The sequence below is a fragment of the Macaca mulatta genome, chromosome 1 (assembly GCF_049350105.2).
Source record: "Macaca mulatta isolate MMU2019108-1 chromosome 1, T2T-MMU8v2.0, whole genome shotgun sequence".
Taxonomy (NCBI): Eukaryota; Metazoa; Chordata; class Mammalia; order Primates; family Cercopithecidae; genus Macaca; species Macaca mulatta.
This window is the reverse complement of record NC_133406.1, coordinates 29,840,040-29,860,620: the sequence shown is the minus strand read 5'-3', so window position 1 is coordinate 29,860,620 and position 20,581 is coordinate 29,840,040. Positions and strand designations below refer to the sequence as shown.

Here is a 20,581-nt window from a genome sequence, read left to right as displayed (position 1 = left end):
GCTAGAACTTCTAGTACTATGTTAAATAAGAGTTGAGAAAGTGGACATCATTGTCTTGTTCCAGTTCTTAGAGAAGAAGCTTCCAACTTTTCCTTATTTAGTATCATTTAGCTGTGGTTTTGTCATTTAAGCCCTTTATTGTGTTGAGTTAAATTCCTTCTAATTTGTTGAGAGTTTTTATCATGAAGTGATGTTGAATTTTATAAAATGTTTTTTCTGTATCTATTGAGATTATTACATAGTTTCTGTCCTTCATTCTGTTGATGTGATATACTGCATTTATTGATTTGTATATGTTGAACCATCCTTGCATCCTTGAGATAAATCCCACTCGATTATGGTGTATAATCTTTTTGATGTGCTGTAGCATTCAGTTTGCTAGTATTTCGTTGAGAGTTTTTGCATCTGTGTTCATCAGGGATATTGGCCTGTGGTTTTCTTTATTTTCTTACATCCTTGTCTGGTTTTGGTATCAGTGTAATGCTGGCCTTATGGAATGAGTTTGAAAAAATTCCCTTCCATTTTCCGAAACAGTTTGAGAAGAATTGGTGTTAATTCTTCTTTTAAGGTTTGGTAGAATTCATCAGCAAAGCCATTTGGTCCTGGGCTTTTCTTTGTTGGGAGACTTTATTACTGATTCAGTTTCATTACTGAATTGTTCTGTTCAAGTTTTCCATTTCTTCCTGGTTCAATCTTGGTAGCTTGTATGTGCCCAGGAATGTATCCATTTCTTATAGGTTTTTGAATTTTTTGGTATATAATTGTGCATAATACTCCAATAATCCTTTGTATTTCTGAAGTATCAGCTGTAATATTTCTTTTTTGTGGTATCAGTTGTAATGTTTCATTTTTTCACTTTGGATTTTATTTATTTGGTTCTTTTTTTCTTAGTTTAGCTAACGGTTTGCCAATTCTGTTTATCTTTTCAAAAAACCAACTTTTTGTTTCCTTGATCTTTTGTATTGTTGTTTTAATCTCTATTTCTGTTCTGATCTTTATTATTTCTTTCCTTCTTCTAATTTTGGGTTTGGCTTATTCTTGCTTTTCTAGTTCCCTGAAGTGCATCATTAGGTTGTTTATTTGAAATCTTTCTACTTTTCTGATGTAGGTGTTTATTGCTATAAACTTTCTTCTTACTACTGCTTTTGCTGTATTGCATAGGATTTGATATGTTTATATTTTCATTTGTTTCAAGAAAATTTTTAAAGTACTTCTTAATTTCTTAATTTACCCTTTGGTTGTTTTGGAGCATGTTGTTTAATTTACATGTAATTGTTCAGTTTCCAAAGTTCCACTTGATGTTGATTTCTAGTTTTATTCCATTGTGGTAAGAAAATATATTTCATATGATTTTGATTTTTAAAAATTTGTTGAGACTTGTTTTGTGGCCTAACATATTATCTATCCTGGGGAATGTTCCATGTGCTAATGAGAAGAACACATATTCTGTAGCTATTACATGGAATGGTCTGTAAATGTCTGTTAGGTCCATTTGATTTATAGTACAGTTTGAATCCAATGTTTCTTTGCTGATTTTATGCCTAGGTGATCTATCCAATGCTGACAGTGGGGTATTGTAGTCCCCAGCTATTATTGTATTGAGATCTATCTCTCCCTTTAGATCTAATAATACTTGCATTATATAGCTGGGTGCGCCACTGTTAGGTGCATATATATTTACAATTGCTATATTTTATTGATGAATTGACCTCTTTCTCTCTCTCTCTCTCTCTCTATATATATATGTGTGTGTGTGTCATTGTATATCTATAACATATATGTGTGTCATAATATATTATATATTATATAATTATAATTATATATTAATATAATATACTATTACATATAATATATAATATATACATTATACATTATATATTATATATTATATATACATTATATAATTATATATTACATATAATATATATTTATATATTATATGTTATATATAATTTTATATAATATATATTATATAATTACATATATAATTACATATATTATATGTAATTACACATATTATATATTATGACACATATATATAAACACACACATATAATATATACATACAATGACACACATACATATATAGAGAGAGGTCAATCATCAAGAGGACATAGCAATTGTAAATACATATATAAAAAAGTCATTTTATATATATATGTCATTATATATACTGACACAATGACTTTCTATCTCTTCTTCACAGTTTTTGACTTAAAGTCTATTTCATCTGATATATGTGTAAGTACTGTTAACAAAAACATACTCGAGACTGGGTAATTTATAAAGAAAAGTGGTTTAATTGACTCCAGTTCAGCATGGCTGGGGAGGGCTCAGAAAACTTACAATCAAGGCAGAAGAGGAAGCAAATATGTCCTCCTTCACATGGCAACAGCAAGAAGAATGAGAGCCAAGCAAAGGGGGAAGACCCTTATAAAACCATCAGATCTTGTAAGAACTTACTCTCACGAGAATAGCATGGGGGAAACTACCCCCATGATTCAATTACCTTCCACCAGGTCCCTCCCAAGATGTGGGAATTATAAGAACTATAATTCAAGATGAGATTTGGGTGGGGACACAGCCAAAACACATCAGTACTCCTGCTTATTTTGGGTTTCTGTTTGTATGGAATATATATTTTCATTCCTTCACTTTCAGTCTATGTGTATCTTCATAGGTAAAGTGAGTTTATTGTAGGCAGCATACAGTTGGGTCTTCATTTTTAACCATTCAGCCAGTTTATATCTTTTAACTGGGGAATTTAATCTACTCACATTCAAGGTTATTATTGTTAGGTGAGGAGTTAATCTTGTCATCCTGTTTATTTTCTCATTGTTTTGTATATCCTTTGTTTCTGTTTTTCCTCTCTCATGATTTATCTTTGCAGTTTGGTGGTGTCCTGACATGATAAGATTGAATTGCTTTCCCTTAATCATTTGTCTGTCTGCTCTATGAGTGAGTTTCATACTTTTGCATGTTTTTATGATGGTAGAATTATCATCTTTTTGCTTCCATGTGTAGGACTTCTTTAATAATTTTTTGTAATGCTGGTCTAGTGGTGATGAATTTCCTGTTTTTGTTTGTCTGGGAAAGATATTATTTCCCCTTCATTTCTGAAGTATAGATTTTCTGAGTATAGTATTCTTGGCTAATGTCTTTTTTTTTTTTTTTCTTTCAGTGCTTTGAATTTATCATCCCATTCTTTCCTAGCTTACAAGGTGTCTGCTGAGAAATCTAATGTTAGCTAAATGGGGATTCCCTTATCTGTGACTTAACACTTTTCTCTTGCTATTGTGGGAATTCTTTGTCTTTGACTTTTGACACTTTGACTATAACATGATTTGGAGAGGACCTCTTTGAACTTAATGTATTTGGGCTTTTGAGTTTCCTGGATCTAGATATCCATATTTCTTCCAAGACATGCATAGTTTTCAGCTATTATTTTATTAAATAGGTTTTCTATGCCTTTCCTGAAATTCTCATACTGTGAATATTTGCTTACTTAGTGGTGTCCCAATAAGTCCTGTAAGCATTCTTAATTCTTTTTTACTTTGTTTTTCTTTTTTTCTGACTGGGTTATTTCAAAATACTCATCTTCAAGTTTAAAAATTCTTTCTTTTGGTTGATCTAGTCAATTATTGAATCTTTTCATTGTATTTTTTATTTCAGTCATTGAATTCTTCAGCTCTAAAATTTCTGTTTAGTTCTTTTTTATAATATGTATCTCTTTGTTAAATTTCTCATTCAGAAAAATATGAAATGCTTCCTGAATTTGCCTGTCATTCTTGTGCAGGGGCTGTGTTAATTTTTTCTATATCTTTCCAATTTTAGTATATGTGCTACACAAATGAGCACCCATGAATGATTTTCTAACTTGAAGGTTTTCCAGACATTCAGCTAGGTTCTGATATTAACTTACTGGCCATTTGGTTGCTCATGAATATTCTAATCACAGAGACAAGACTCTTCTCCCTGAAATCAGATAAATTTGCTAATAATCAACATTTCACTGAAAAGGTTTTTGGTGGGCTAACACTAAATTTCTGAATTAAATTGATATTGGGGAAATCCTGTGGAGTTTTCTTTGTATTTAGTTGGTTTTGTTTTGTTTCTTTAAATCAAGGACTACTTTAGCATGTTTATTTATTCATTTTTTAGTTTTTTTAGAAAAAGGGCCTCACCCTGTTGCCCAGGCTGCAGTCAGGTAGTGTGATCATAGCTCACTTGAACTTCTGGGATCAACTAATCCTCCTACCTCAACTTCCCAAGTAGCAGGTTACAGGTGAATGCTACCATGCCCAGCTAATTAAAGAAATGTTTTTAGAGACAGGGTCTTGCTATGTTGCCCAGGCTGGTCTCAAACTCCAGTCTTCAAGCAATCCTCCTGCTTAAGCCTCTGAACTAGCTGAGATTACAGGCATTAGCCACTTTATCTGGCACTAGCATGTCTGAATGTATAGCCGTTGAAGGTCGATGTTACCTGGAATATAATCCAGTTTTTAAAGCCATTACTTTTATGACAAATCCTGTATCTTTAAAGATTATGACTTCTCACGTACAGTGTTTGGTTATTTTTTACTCTTCTCTATGCGCTCATCTACAGGATGTGCAACTCACAGATGTGCTTGCTATATAGTCTTTAGGTATAAACAGGCAAAACACAGAATAGGCTTTACATAACTGTCTAAAGTATTGCTTTCTCACCTTGGGGTTTATGGAAGTATTTCTGGGGATAAGAAATTTTTAAATGACAATTTAAACTTTTTTTGTTCTCATTTTATTATAATCTTTTAAAAATGCAATGACATCAATGTCTACATTATTTTCATTTCATGCATGAATATTTCAGTTGGTATTTCCAAAAGATAAAAATTCCTTTTCAAAAATCATAATCACATTGCCATTATCACATCAGAAATATTTAACAAGAATTTCTTAACATCAATGACTACTTTAAAAATATTTTATTTGAGAAATTTTAAATATATGTAGAAGTAGATAGAATAGAAAGAACAGTACAAATTAATCTCTCGTTACTCAACTTTAACAATTCACCACATGGCCAACCTTGTTCTGTCTATACTTCTCAACTATTTTGAGGCAAACTTAGACATCACATAATTTTATCTGTAAATATTTCAGTGTATAATCTTAAAAGATAAGAACCCTTAGAGAACATAAACACCATATTATTTTATTATCTAAAATATTAATAATTTTTTAACATTATCATATATTTAGTGTTTATATTACACTTCCCCAATTGTCTTTAAAAATGTTTTTAAGTTTATGTGTTTGAGTTTGAATTGAAATAAGTCCATATACTGTGTATATTAGTTCATTCTTGTGTTGTTATAAAGAAATACCTGAGACTCAGTAATTTGTAAAGAAAAGAGATTTAACTGGCTCAGGACTCTGCAGGCTATATAGAAAGCATGATACTAGCATCTGCCAGGCTTCTGGGGAGGCTTCAAGAAATTTACAATCATGGTGGAAGGTGAAGGGGGAACAAGCACTTCACAGTAGCAAGAACAGTAACAAGAGAGGGAATAGGGAGGTGCCACATACTTTTAAATGATCAGATTTTATGAGAACTCACTCACTGTCACTAGGACAGTACGAAGGGGAGATGATGCTGAAACATTCATGAGAAATCCATCCCCATAATCCAATCACTACTCACCAGGCCCCACCTCCTACATTGGGGATTACAATTGACATGAGATTTGGTGGGGATACAGATCCAAAACATGTCACTGTGATTGGTAGATATTTCTCTTATGTCTATTTTAATCTTCAGACTTCTCCATCTCTCTATTTCTTGCTCTTGCAATTTGTTGTTATTAAAAATATTTTTTGTCCTGTAGATTCTGTCCAATCCCCCAGTGTGGATTTGGCTGATTGCATCCCCTGCATATCATTTGATATGTTCTTCCACTCCTTGTATTTCCTATAATTTGGTATTTAGATCTGGTGGCTCAATAATTACTCCTTAACTGCCTCTTTTTGAGTTAGAAAAAGGCATCTACTTCAAAACTGACATGCAAACTAGATACTAATGTTGTACAGCAGAAAATGACCCCTTTATATACAGTGTAAACATAAGTTCCTTTTGTACTTGTAGAGTCTATCTTGGTCTAAAACAGTTTATTGAAGCATAGATAATTATTACAACTAACCCAGGCTATATATTAAACATTTAACATATGATGAGACATGCACTAGGTTTCTTTGGATATTAAAGGGAAAGTCACCGCACACTTTGTGCACCTAAGAAGTTTACCCTGTATTTGGCGAGGAGCCCATCAACAGGCCAAAAACAATGTGTCATAAAGATAGCATGTAATATGAACTAAGTGGTATGGTATAGCCTCTAAGTGTAATTAGCTTTTCAAGAGAGGAGAGTTTTCTAGAGATTTCAGGAGTCAGGCAAGGCTATGGGAAGAGAGTGAGTGAGATTTGGCTTGGTTGTATTGGGACATGCAGTCCTTTAGAAAGCATCTAGGTAAGGGAAACAAATGGAATGGAGGTGGAAATTAGTTTGATGTGTTTGGGAAAATACTGGGGAGGGCATGGTAACAAATATGTTGAGTAGAAGAATATATGGCTGAATTGCAAAATGAGTAGTCAGATCGTGGAAAACTTGGGTTAGGCTAAGGAGATGAGATGAAATGTGGTGGACTTGAAAGGTCACCAGAAAGGATGTGCTCAAGCATTGTTTTAGGAAGATTAGTATGGCAACTGCAGGCTGAATTTATTTAAGGAGAGTGAGACTGGAAGCAGGGAGATCAATTATTGTCTTTAGTAAGAAACTATGTGTGAAGTCTGGATCAAGTGGGTTGCTATAAAAATGGAGAGGTAACAGTAGATCATAAAGGCATTCTAAAGAAGAAATTATTTGAAAATTGTGACAGAATGGATACAAAATCTATTAAGAGTAAAATAATATGCTCAGATGTCCAGCCTTGAAGAATGATATGGTGACTTCATTGACTGGGGCAAATAAACGGAAGCAGAGAAATTGGTTTTTATGGGAAAAAAATGAATTTTTTTTTAGTAAATTTTGTAGATGCAAAGGACGTATCTGGTGGCAACTGGAATCACAGAATGAGCTTTCAGAAGTCACAACAGAAAATGTAGATTTAGAAATCTTTCATACAGAATTGGAAGCTGGAGCCATAAGAATAGAAAAGATTCTTAAAGGCAATGAGTGTACAGCAAAAAAAAAAAAAAAAAAAAAAATTCTCTTTGTGTTTAGCAAAGTGCCTGGCCTAGTGTGAGTACTTAGTAAATGCTTTCAGAATGAAAGAATAAATAAGGGAATGAAACAAGAAAGAGAGGAAGGAAAGTATTCGGGGATGGATATTCACAGTTAAGGAGGTGGAAGAAGGGTGAGCAAAGGAGACCATAAAGAGTGAAAAAAAGGTGAGGAGAGTTCAAAGATCATGCAACACCCCAGGCTACTTTATATAAAAGCTTTCAAGAAAAAGGCAGTCATTAACAGTGCCACCAGATATTGCTGAGGGGCTAAATAGAATGAGGGCTGGCCAGTGGCTTTGTCTGAATGATGTAAGAATCTTTAACAGAACTTTTCTGTGGGGATGGGGGTTTGTGGATATGATTAAAGGGGGGCCAGTAGCTGGATTAGGAGGGTGAAATGGATAATGTGGAAAGGGGGCTGAAAGAAAGTATAAGTCATACTGTGAAAGTTTGGCAGAAAAATGAAGGGAATGGCACGGTGTTTATCAAGATATCAGGGTTGGGTCAAAGATGTTTCTTTTAGGCCAGGCAAGACGCGTATATATGAAGTTTAAAAAGAAGCCAGAAGGCAAAAGACTAAAGACACTAGAAATAACAACAAACAAATAAGATTCAGTATGCCGTAAAGGAGAAATATTCAGAAAGATTCACCTTCCATGCCATATTCCAGTTATACCAGACCTTTTGCTATTTCCAAATCAAACCATGCACATCACGACCTGGTGCCTTTAGCCATGTTGCGCCTTTGAATCTGAAAGCCCTTTTGCCTGATATTTGTTTGCTAAAATCTTTTCATTATTCAAGACCTGGCCCAAACGATCCCTCCTTCCTAGACCCTCATAGTTTATTAAATATTTCTTATCGTTAAGACTTTATACCCTTTTCGTGTATTATTGTTAATTGCTTTCTAATAGGTCTTCTCCCCTGTATTATTACACACAGTTTGTACTCAATCATATTTAATAAGTGAAAGTGGAATTTTTCTTTTTAACAATTTAAAGGAAGAATAAGAAGAGAATGGTAGAAGAATCTTCAGCTGAGGTAAAGATAAAGGTAATGGGCAGCTTCTTCTGCTTGACTTCTCTATTCTCTTAAGAGGTGACATTCTGGCCTACAGGAAAAGTGAGGGACAGATGTGATGGAAGATCATTTCTGGAGCAGGTGATTGGCTAGTCAACAAAGAGGTAAGTAAAAGGAGGGCAGGGTCTTATAAGTGTTGGGTATTTGCAATGGTCCGGATTTCACAGCAAGTTTTCTTTTACTAAGTATTCACGGTTGGAAGGACAGAAAAAGCATAAAGACCTAGCATCAATGACTTGTGTAGAGAGCTTCACCGTAATCACTAATAAACATTTAACATTGGAGAGGTGGCTATTGCAGAACGATGTCACAGACAACACTGAGATGCCAAGCAGGGAGCTCAGGGTAAGGAGAGAACCTAACACTACTTGTCAGGTCAAGACTCTCAACTTTGTTGCTGGGAGAATTACCTGGGATGGTTTTAAAGACTATCGATACCTGGGCTTGACCCTCAAAGATTATGATTTAATTGGTCTGGGGTGAAGCCAGGAGCATTTGAATTTTTTAAGTGCTCCAGTTTGAGAACACTGCAGTAAAGAGATATAGGTCTGGGAAAAGCAGAGGAGTTCAGTGATTGAAGGTTCTACTGAGGATAGAGTACAGGATGAAATAAAAAAGCTATTTATGGTCTCAGGCCTGAAAATTCCCAGGAAAAAGAAGTGTCTGACTTAGCGTAAAAGAAAGTATCTATGTTTTAACATTCAAATGGGATCTCAGCTAGTTTCTACTAGACAGACATCACCATTCCCTCATTCCCTGACAGTCATAATTGGCACTAAGGTAGGCAAATGGTTGAACGGGAAAGGAGAAGTTACGAAGCTTTCTTCTAGTCTCTACTTTAAAAAGAAAGTTTCCTCTCCCAGATAAGCCTTACTGGTTCTTTCTGAGACCCAGTGAAACTGAGAAAAAGTGCAGAAGGGACACAGGATGCTCAGGAAATCCCACAGTGGGCCAGACCCAAGGTCAGCCACCCCAGTAAGTCTCAAGAGGCATCCTGTGTGGGAGCTCAAAGCTGCTCTCTGACTTCTGTTGTAAAAGTCAGGTATAGCCCCAGTTTTCTTAGTAGCCATTTGTGGCTCTCATTCATAAATCCGGCTAAAAGATTTCTGAATTCATTTACATTTCCTGCCAGTCCCACCTTTTGGGACTAATGAGTTCCACAAGTTTATAACCTGCTATGTGAAGTAGATTTCCTTTCATTTGCCCTAAACTTACTGCACTCTGTTTTAAAGAGTGCCTTCCTTGTCCTAAGAAGAAAATGTAAACAGAATTATAAGATGAGGACAGATGATTGGCTAAAGTAAGCAGGGCAGAAAAAGAGCAAGGTGTTACAAGCAACCGCAGACTACCTTAAATCCATAGGGTAGTTTTCAAAGGCAAACATGGCTGGAATGCATGATCTGGAGGGGAGCTGGGTGTGCTACACAACAATAGCTCCATTGTTCTTAGTACTGGTTAGACCCTTGCAGGGGCTCTACTCAAGCATTCTGCTTGAGGCTCTACTGCTCAAATGAAAGGGAGAGCTTGAATATTTAGCAGATATTAAGAAAACTGATTAAAATACTGGAAGTGAAACCTGGAGGAAAAAGTAAACAAATTTGGATGTCTCAGGGTATAGAAGAGAAAGTTATTCTATATAAAAATAGTAGGATACTATGTATAAAGTAAAAAATAGTTTTTTTACATTTGAATTAAAGCACAAAGAGGAGTCAAAATGTATCAGATGATGATTTAGCTTTGCAATAAGAAGGAACTTCCTGACACTTATTATTATATGTAAGACCAAGTGGAGATAGAACACTTTGCGTTTTATTTTGTTTTGAATTTTCATAATTCCAAAATGATTTGGGGTTCATCTTGCCTTTGTACATCCCTCAGTGGATTATAAAGATAGCTAAATGAGTTATTTACTCAGAGGGATATGGTAATATTGAATTAGGCATCTTACAAAATAAATAAATTTGTGATGAAAATATTAATACATACACTTTTAAAAACTACAAGGAAACAACTATTTTTTTAAAATCAATTTTAGTGTGCTAAAGTAGACTAAATAGTAGACTAAACTATCTGTTGCATTTTTTTTCCTCCAAGGTCATAGTATACAGTTGATTATAGGAAAGTCTTGTGTTTTAATGGAAAATAGGGCAAAGGTTATATGCAACAGGAATCCAGTCATGTGGAGCTTGCAGAACGCAGGTTAGGCTCATAAAACTGCTCATTAAAATGCTGTGTTCTGAAGCAAAAGCAAATAAATGAGCTCAGGGAAAAGAGCCGCAGAAAATTGTCTAGAAATATTTCCATGAAAGACTGTGAAAATAGTCCCTCCCAGTCATAAGAAATGTGCAGATATTGCTTATACAAATAGCCCACACTTAAAAGACTTTTAAATACCGTCCCTGAAATGCTGGTTTTGACCTTCTGCCAAGAGCTACTTAATGTTTTTTTTTTAATTTTTTTATATTTTTCTGAATAGACTGTATGATGAGTAAAAAATAAAAAGGCATATACACCAGAAGTTTTTAAAACAGCATGAGAAGAACAGCTTGGTTATTAACCCCTACTCCAAACTGTAGTTTAAACTTAGCAAGTTCACAAGTTCTACAATGGTTTTAAATGCCAATCTCAAATTAAATTAAGACCAAAAAAAAAAAAAATCTTCCAGATTTAAAGGGATCCCTGATTCTCTACATTTTACTATCTTGCAGTAGAGAAAACATAGGTTGAGGAATCTAAAAAAAAAGTAACAGGAATGGCTTGCTGGCAAAATAATGAACAGCAAGAAGACTTCTAAGAAGACAGCCCCAAAGCAATTCAGACAGACCATGCTTACACAACGGCTGGCTGGTCTATAAGGCCTCAAGCCAAAAACAACAACAGCCAGCAGCTCCCATCACTTATAAAGGAAACTGCACTACTTGATGCTGATTAAGTGTGTGTGGGGTGTGTGTGTGTGTGTGTGTGTGTTATGGGAGTTGTTCAGATGCCCATCTGATTTTCAGTGTAAATTCAGTGATGTCCCAGGCCCCGTCTGAGCCACAGAAGGGGCAACCAGGTGAAATCCCACCATGCCAAGTAATAACCCAGAGTGAAGCCAGCTCACAGAAAACAGACTGCTCCAGGAAGAAGCACAAGTAATGTGTCATGTGGTATGAAATCACACCGACTACTCTGTCTGTGGTTTTTTTCCTTGCACCATTTCCACAGTGTGTTAGAATCAGGAAGGGAGACCCGGAAAGGAGTCAAATATGAGCATGGAAATTTTGTGTGCTTTTTATTATCTTAAGTAAAAAAAATTACCAGTGGCAACAATCCCTTTATACTTCTACAACTTATTTTATCTCAAGAAAAGCAGTCTGGAGCTGGCTTGTGAGAAGCAATGAATCAAACTCAGAGAGACTTCTTCTAAAAGCCAGGCTGGATCACAGCAGGCTTCTGGCCAACATTTACTCTGCTGTTTCAGTCAGGTTTCGCTGCTGTTGTTGCTGTTTCATTCTAGTGGGGGAGGGAGTTGACTGAGAGTCTTGTAGAGATTTGGCTAAAATAAAAATAGAGCTATTTTACAAAGCTAAACCAACTCACATCCTGTGAGATAGCCTAGATGTTTGATAAACCACATCTTGGCAACAACAGCTCATCTCTGAGTTAGCTGTAAAAAGGGATTTTCCTAATTCATCCAGCTCTAAACAAAATAACCCGCTCTTCTTTCTTCCCACTGGTATTTGACATACCTTATTCAGGAATAATTATTTCTTTTACTTTAGTAGATTTTAAAAGCCAGCATTGTTCTTTCCATAGTGGTAGTTTACATTTTTACCTACGCACACACACATACACACACGCGCACATTCTTGCACAAGTTAGCAAGATTTAAAGCCTCTCATTTTTTATTCTTAAAGTCCTGAAAGGGAAACTGCTATTCATGTGCCAAAGAACACAGCCATTCATTATTATTTTCTCTTTATTTCTCTGTGTATACCCTCCCAATAGGATTAAAAGCGGTCTGGGATGTAGGGTATGAAGGCAGAGGAAGGAGAGGAGTGGGAGGTAGGAAAAGATGGCATTTTAATAGCCTCTACCACACTGATTCAGCACAGTAGGAACCTTGTGCTTCAGACTCAAACTGTTTCCTTCCTTTTCAGCATTGCACTTGGCCCACTTTTCCTGAAGCCATGCATTGATGTCTGTGGATAGAACTAGGAAAGGAGGTAACTAATAAATGGCCTTTCTTAGAATATGGGAGGATGGAGAGGTTTAAGGAAACTATCATAACACTATCTTTGATTTGTAAAATAATTTTCATCTTGAAATAATTTGTCTTATTAAAAGGCTGAAAATTAATACAAAGAATTCCTGTATATCCTTCATCCAGATTCTTCGAATGTTAGTATCTTACAAAACTACACAACCATGATGAAGATAAGGAAATTGACATTATAATACTATGGCCCAGGTTCTAATCCTCAATCATATATTGCATTTAGTTTTGCCTCTTTAGTCTCCTTTAATTTGGAGCAATACCTCAGTATTTTTTCATCTTTCATGACCCTAATAATTTTGTACCGTATTGACCAGTTATTTTGTACAGTGTCCTTGAATTTGATGTTTCCTTGTTATTAATTTCAGGCTGTGCATTTTTAGCAAAAACACCCCATAAAAATGGTGTGTCTTTCTCAGTGCATTACATCAGGAGACATGTGATGTCGATCTGTCTCACTACTAGTGATGTTAACTTTGATCATTTGGTTAAGATGGTGTCTTTCAGGTTTCTCCACTGTAAAGTTTCTATTTTTTCTCCTTTGAAATTAATAAATATCGTGCTGGTGATATTTGAGGCTATGTGAATATCCTATTTCTCATCATACTTTTACCTACTCATTTTAACATCCATTGATGATTCTTAAGAGAAACTATTACTGTGATGTTTTGCGAATGGTGATTTTTAAATTTCAATCTTCTCTTCTAAATTAATTAATTGTGAGGAATAGCTTTCCCTTCTCCTTCATATAATTACTCATTCAACTGTCTATTTATGTAAGTATGGATTCTTATTTTATTCTATGGATTGTAATCCATTACTATTGTTATTTTATGTCTGAAATTGTCCCAGATTTAGTCATTGGGAGCCTCCTGTAATTTGCCTCTTGTATCTTTTTCACATGTTCCCCATAAGGTTTTGAGCACTTCCTTACTTTCTGGCATCATGAGACATTCCAGGCTCATCTTGTACTTTCTCTGCTCCAGTCCTGGAATTTCTCCAAGGATCCTTGGCTGCATTTATTGGGAGATAGTATAAAGTAACCTTATCTCTTTCTGTGAGTCACAGTGAGTACATAACTCTCCTAGTGGTAAAAAGTCACCATCATGTGGGTAGGGAGAAACAAAGGTCCTGTACTTCCAGTGTTGTGGGGGTAAAGTTTTCACAACCATAAACTTTAATATAATAATGTCTTTCCCAGCTCAGCCTAAATTGGAAATCCTTGCTTAAGTAATGACCTGGAATCATATAACAGAACGTGCAAGATCAACAACATTTTTAAAAAAAATTCTGGGGAATCTATGGCTCTTTCATTACAAATTTAAAACCCAGTAAAATGTTCAGTATGTTTGCAAAGTATAACTTGGATTCAAATAAGTAAATCTTAATCACAATGTTTACTGTTTTTTCCTGATTGTTTTATAAGTCAAAAATGAATAAAATATGGTTAAAACTTCTACATGGCAATGTAATTAAATTAAGTGCACAATAAGCTGTTTAGTATTTGTGAGAAAATAAAACTGTTCAGATGGCTTTTAATCACCATACATTACTATTATTCTTATTGTTTTAATATTGGCTTAGATTTACCTAAATGTTTACCCACTTCTTTGTCCATGTTCCTTCTGGATCATTTTCCTTCTTCCTAAAGTACATTTTTTTGTTTTGTTCCTTTTACCTTTGATGGCAAACCGTTTTTGCTGTCCGAAAGTGTCTTTACTAGGCCTCACTTTAAAACAATCCTTTAACTAGGTATTCAGCTCTAGCCTGGCAGTGTTTCCCTCTGCACTTTGAAGATTCCATTATTTCTGGTTTCCACTTTTGCTCTTAAGAAGTCCGAACTGTTGTTCTTTAGTAGTTGATATATTTTTTCTCTTGATGCTTTTATGGTTATCTCCGACTTCGGTGCTCTGCAGTTTCATTATAATGTGTGTCTGGATGTTATCTGTGGTGTTCCTAGATCTTAGCATTCATGACTTTCATCAATTCTGAAACATTTTAGTCATTCTCCTATTCTCCTCTAGAATGATGATTAAACATATATTAGACCTTCACAGCCTGTCCTTCATGTCCTATATACATTCCTATCTTTCCATCTCTCTGTGTTGCATTCTGGGTAATTTATTCAGTTATATATCCAATCGTGTATAGGAGCTGGTTTATACCAGCTCATGAGAACCAATTGTACACGTCTCTTCCCAGTTCACTGACGTCACATTGGTAGTTTAAAATTGGCTACCAATGGTGGGAGCATTCACACCATGGAAATTAGCAAATGCTACAGAACAGGGCTTTCCCCCATTCTGGACAGCTACTTATTAAACATCTATCAGCACACCACTGTGTAGAACCTATTTTATGTAGTCACTCTCCAGCTGTTTAATCTATTCATAAAATTTTAATTTCAATAACTGCACTTCATTTTTCAAGTTCTATTTGGCTATTTTAAAAATATGCCTTGTCTTTAAAAAAGTGTTCCTTTCTCAAATTTATCATTTGCTCTTTTATTTCTTTAAACTTTTTAAACATAGTCCAAAATCTTTTCTACTGTTAGCTATTCTCTTGACTTACTCATGATGGCTTTTTGTGTGTGTGTGTCCTTTTAAATGTTGGATTGTGTATTCAAGTTTAGCTGGGCTTCTATTAGATCTGATTTGAGGGTGTGTCGCTCCAGAGAGTATTTATGTTTCTATAGGCTTCCAGGATTGCTTCCAACTTTGGTCCACTTTAAGTTAATTTCTCAGCTTTGGTTCTGTTTGCCCATGTAAGTGATACAAATTTGAATCTCAAATAACAGAATGAGGAACCTATACAAATGGATTCTCAAAGACTTTTCTCTCCTTCCATTCACAATGCAGGCCAAGACAAGTAACTTTTCTCACTTTCTCCTTTTAATGGCAAGCGGATTTTTCTTGATTCACCATTTTCACTGAAGGTGTAGGTCTGTAAGTGTCCTGGCTTACTATAGTGGTCTTGGTTCCAATTCCCCAATTTTTTTTCGGGCTGAAGTCTTTTCTCCTAGCTCCATATGTCTAAGTACATCCAAAGCTCTTGTGTGCAGTGATAGCAAATGCCCCAAGGACAGCTGTGGCTTCACCATAGGCCAACCCTCTGCTTTCCAGCTCCCTTTTTATTTTCTTACCCAGGAATTTCTCATCCTCCTGTGTGCTCAGTCAGGAATTTAAAACAGCAATTGTCACATTGTCCTTAATATTCCTAGATATTTTGAAGTCAAGATAGCCAGTCTAAAAAAAAAAATACTAGAAATCAAACTCCACATGTCTTTGTGGACTTATTACAGGTTAGAATAATAAAGATTTGATAGTTCTCATTGTGATAGAAGCAGGAGGAAGATAAGGGGGAAAGTCCCCAGAGAATCTCCCACTGGCCTGAGCACCGAGAGGACTGCAGCCTTGCAGCCTCGGGAAGTTGGTGCTAGTTGCAGTGGGAAGGAGCCTGGCCTCTTCTATTCCTGTGTGATAAACCAGGATTCAATCTGTGAAATGGGGGCCTGTTAACGGGAACCCCTCTCACTTTGCTGATAATTTTTCCTTTTCTCCCAATTAATTCTGTTCCCTCTCATCCTTCAAAGTGTCTGCGTGCCTGACTCTTCCTGATCATGAGACAAGAACTCAAGAATCCAGTTTTTTCTACAACATTTTGTCCTTGGCCTTTTTTTTCTCCAGATATTCTTTAGCAAAAATGTCTTATTTCTCTGTCTCTCTCTCTTTCTCTCTCTCTCTTCCACACACACACACACACACCCCAATACCTTTATGTCCTAAGTACCTCCGAGTTAGCACTATTATTATGTATTTCAGAGAATTATTGATTCTTACAAAGCTCTCTGTGAATCATGAGTAAGTGGAATCAAAAGTTGAAACTGAAAGCAGTTTACATCCTAAGTATTCTTTTTGGCCAAATTTTATTTGGGCTCCATATACTGTAGACTTTTAGTTTCCTTTGATACTGATAATAATACTGTATACTAGTCATATAAATATGAATATATACTTTGTATGAATGTACTGGCATACAGTTTTCAAGTTGTTTTACTTATATAGTTTGTTTTGAATTTCAGGCCAACTTCACGATATAAGTAGACTTATTATTTGCTTTTTCAAAAGCTAAGAGTCTGAAAGGTTTCATAATTTTTCTAAGGTCATACAATAAATTGAGAGCGTTCACAAAATGGAAATCCAAGTTTCCAAGCTCTAAGTTCAGTGATCAATAAGCACAAATCAGTCAGGAAAATTGGGACATTTTCCTATATTTGTGGGAAAGAAAGTTCTGTTGAAATAGAAGAATCTGTGATTGGATCAGGGGGCCATATGAATACATTTCAGCTAGGGGCTCTTCTGTATATATTTTTACTTGTTTTCAACATTAGATGCAAAAATGAATAAAAGCTCTGAAGAAAAACCCTTAGCTTTCTGAGTGCTTTTAATATGTGTCATATTATCTCCTATCTACAAATCTTAATTTCATTATTAGTGAGATAGGGAAGAGACTGGCATAAACCTTAGGATGGTTGTGAAAAAGGACGACAAATTTGATTTTAAACCAGTAACAGTCAAATCTATATATTCCATGGAATGCAGAAAGAATGTATCAGAGAGTGATCTGGGTTTTGATGGGTAGGAAGATGTTCATCAGGTATAGAATAAATGAGAGCATCTTGCAGACAGGAGGAACTACACATGCAAAGGTGCAGAAATGGGGCAGAGGATGGTGTGCCTATGGCCTGTGGATATGGCTGCTTGGTGGATGAAGCATCAGGGGTGTATGTGGTGGCAGAAGTGTGAGGAGAATGCCTTGAGGTGGGGATTTGAAAAAGAAGAGTCATCTCAGATGTCCTCCTCCACTGTGCTAAATGGGGAAACAGAAAATTTAGGAAAGTGAAATGATCAGATCCCTGTTGTGTTTGATTGTGTCTACTGGAAAGGATTTTCAAGACCATTTGTTTTGCTCTTAATTTTTATTTACTTAAGTCCTCCAAAGGATCTGGATCACTCAGGATTTGGAGGACAGGAGTGCATATGGGTCTTCCAGAGAGCAGACATTAGTATATTGGAGGCCAGAGGCCCAGGGTATGGATTATTTTGAGCTGTATCTTCCAAACGTGTACCAGAATCACCAAAGGAAAGAGGTAACAATTTTTTCCTTACCACTGTAACTATTGGAGGTGAGTCACTTGGTATTTTTAAAACCACAGGTATACCCCAGACAGCCTCGAAAGACATACCCTTATTGTTTAAAATATGTTAACTAAAGGCAAGCAAGTATACTAAGGTGCTCAGTAGCTCAATTTTAGTACAGTTTGTTTATATATTTTTGAGTTTTTATTTTCCCTGAGGGTTATGCTGTAGTGATTTAGGGACTCTATAGTTCAAATAAATTCTGTGACACAGAGGACTAGAATGTTAAAGTCCTGCTCATTCCTTGCCTATTTCCAGTTAACACTCATATAAAAAGAAAAAAAAAAAGTTCACTTTACAAATAGTCAACTAAAAGATATAAGAACTTTAGTCATTGAAATGACTTTTTTAGCCTTTAATGGAATGGCAATTTTAAGATACAATCTACCTTCATAGGCAAATCCTTGCAAACCAATAAATTGGAATTTCTTCATGAATTCTTAACACTCACAGTGAGATTTGTAGTGACAGCTTTAGGTTCAAAAGTGCATTCCTGTTATAAGTGGACTACATGGGATCATCCAGTGGAATGAAGTCCAGTATTACACACACAGCTGTACTCTGAGATGTAATTTTAGACGTCAGGATAATGTATGTTGAAGCTGTGTAAAACCACAATCCACCAGTGGATCACGATGCCTTTTGGCAAACCGTTGTTTATTGTATTAGTCTCCTTCGGCTGTACAATGATCTGGGAAGCTGACGGATTGGAATTTGTCACTTAAGCCATTCATCCTCAGCTGCCAGGAGGTGGGCACATTCTGACCTCCAGCATTAAATCTGGGCAGAGTTCCGTATGCCATTCTATGAAGAATGTAGTCACATAGTTCCAATAAAGACATCCTGTTTAGCAATACAGTGTAAAGAAAACTTCACAACAATTGTTTAGATATTTTCTGTCCAGTTTAGTTGGGTAGAAGTCTGTTTTCCTTTTACCCATGTATAAAATAAAAGGGTGTCTTGAAATGATGTATTAGAATGTGTTTCTCCTCTAGCACTAACTTGAAAACACCCCGAACTTATTTTCCTGAAAACACATAAAAACTCCTAAGCTGAGACCTGATATATCAAGTTTCAGCCTGAAGAATTTTTTTGAGCCAATGGTTTATGCAGAAAATGCTGACAGATGTTGAACAGCCTCAGCAAAGCAATTTTTAAGGGAGTCCTGGGCAACAGACCATGTGGCTGCTTTGGAAGTGCTAAATTCTTATTGCTAAAAAAGTTTACTTTAAAAAAATCCTAGCATTCATTATATTAAAATTTTAACAAATATTTGGAGAAAGTCATCAATTATTCTATAGCTGAAGCTTTGGAACTCACTCGTTCCCATTTTGTGTATTCATTCTCTGGAACACAAAAATTTCTTAGATTTATCATTCTAAACGGTCAGATAAGAGTCATACTTCTGGAATTATGACCTTTGAAGCAAAAGGTATAATGGATATCTAAATTTTTTAAATTGCCATGGGAAGTCTCAGAAACCAAGAGAATATAGATGGTAAACATTTCTGGCACTAAATTTTCCTTCCTAAGATACTAAAATATGAGTCAGGAGAACTACAAACAACACAGGTCTGATCAGAAACAACTGAATGTTTATGAGTGTTCTACAAGGGTTGCAGACTTTCCCAGGAGGGTAATAATTTAAAGGATGTCAGTGGATGCAAATGAATTTCAGTCATAAAAAGGAAGAAGAGGTGAATAGTACTTTTGTCTCTGGGAGACTTGGAATTTCAGACGGGCTCCATTTTGGATAATTCTATTTAGCCTGCCTACATTTTCTGATGTTGTTTCAGTTGGGAATGATAGAATGATATTGCTTATACTGCATCCTGAACTGTTCAGCAGTGTCATGCTATGCTGTTAACAGCCGCCTGCCTCCATGTATATGCAGATAGATGAGTTCCCTGCTGATATAAAAAGATTTTATGAATTGTGTCTTGTGTAAAAGAGAGCACTTTTAATGTGAGTGAGAACTGGAGCTTTTTTCTTCTTCTGTGATTCCATTAGCATACCCCAGGCTCTGATATTCTAAAATATTATCTAGATACTTTATTGCATTGCTAGGTTCCTTGAAGAATTGTTTTACGTTATTTTTTCTCCTACGCTAACTACAGAATTTCCTTTCTTGCTCTGTAGTGATACCATGACAGTTAAGTAATCTTTGAAAAGGCTGAATACCACCTAAATAATCAAATGGCACAAAATATTGGTTTGCAAAAAAAAAAAAAATTCAGCTCTCTGTGTTCATCAGCATATTAAGTCACTAGCTGTAAGAATATTCCACATACAAGACACACACACACACACACACATAAGATAAAATGGAAGGGTATGAAAAATGTGAGCAACTTTGCAATGTTATTACTATGCCAAAAAGTCCTGAGGAAGGACTGAAACTCCAAGTAAACTGCCACTAATCACCCAGAAGGTGACTTTCATTTATCATCTTCTTTGTTGGAAAAAAAATGATAAAGTGATTAGTTAAAAGGATATATATGTATATGTCTAGTAGGCTTATCAGGTTTGCACAATTTGAAAAAAGAATAGGCATTTTTATTTTCAGAAATCTATACCAATTTAGCATTTTGTATGTATTATGTGGACACATATAGCACAGCATACATGTTTACCACTTTGGTATATTTCTTCTGACTCTCCTTCTGCTTCTTTTGGCCTTAGCACGAGTTTTCTATATACATGAGGGCTTGGTGCTTCTGTGTTTTTAACTGCTGGCATTATGGCAATCCTCTTCACATATCATTGTATAAATAATATTATT

General features: G+C 35.5%; 1 protein-coding gene and 1 non-coding gene across 7 annotated transcripts in view; both read right to left on the bottom strand.

Annotated features, from left to right (window-relative positions):
- Positions 1-20,581, bottom strand: part of DNM3 (dynamin 3) — a 563,268-nt gene that overhangs the window by 48,230 nt on the left and 494,457 nt on the right. The gene's annotated exons all lie outside the window — the stretch shown is intronic.
- On the bottom strand, positions 3,752-3,858 carry LOC114674867 (U6 spliceosomal RNA). The gene has a single exon (XR_003725950.1). It is a non-coding gene; the product is annotated as a U6 spliceosomal RNA (small nuclear RNA).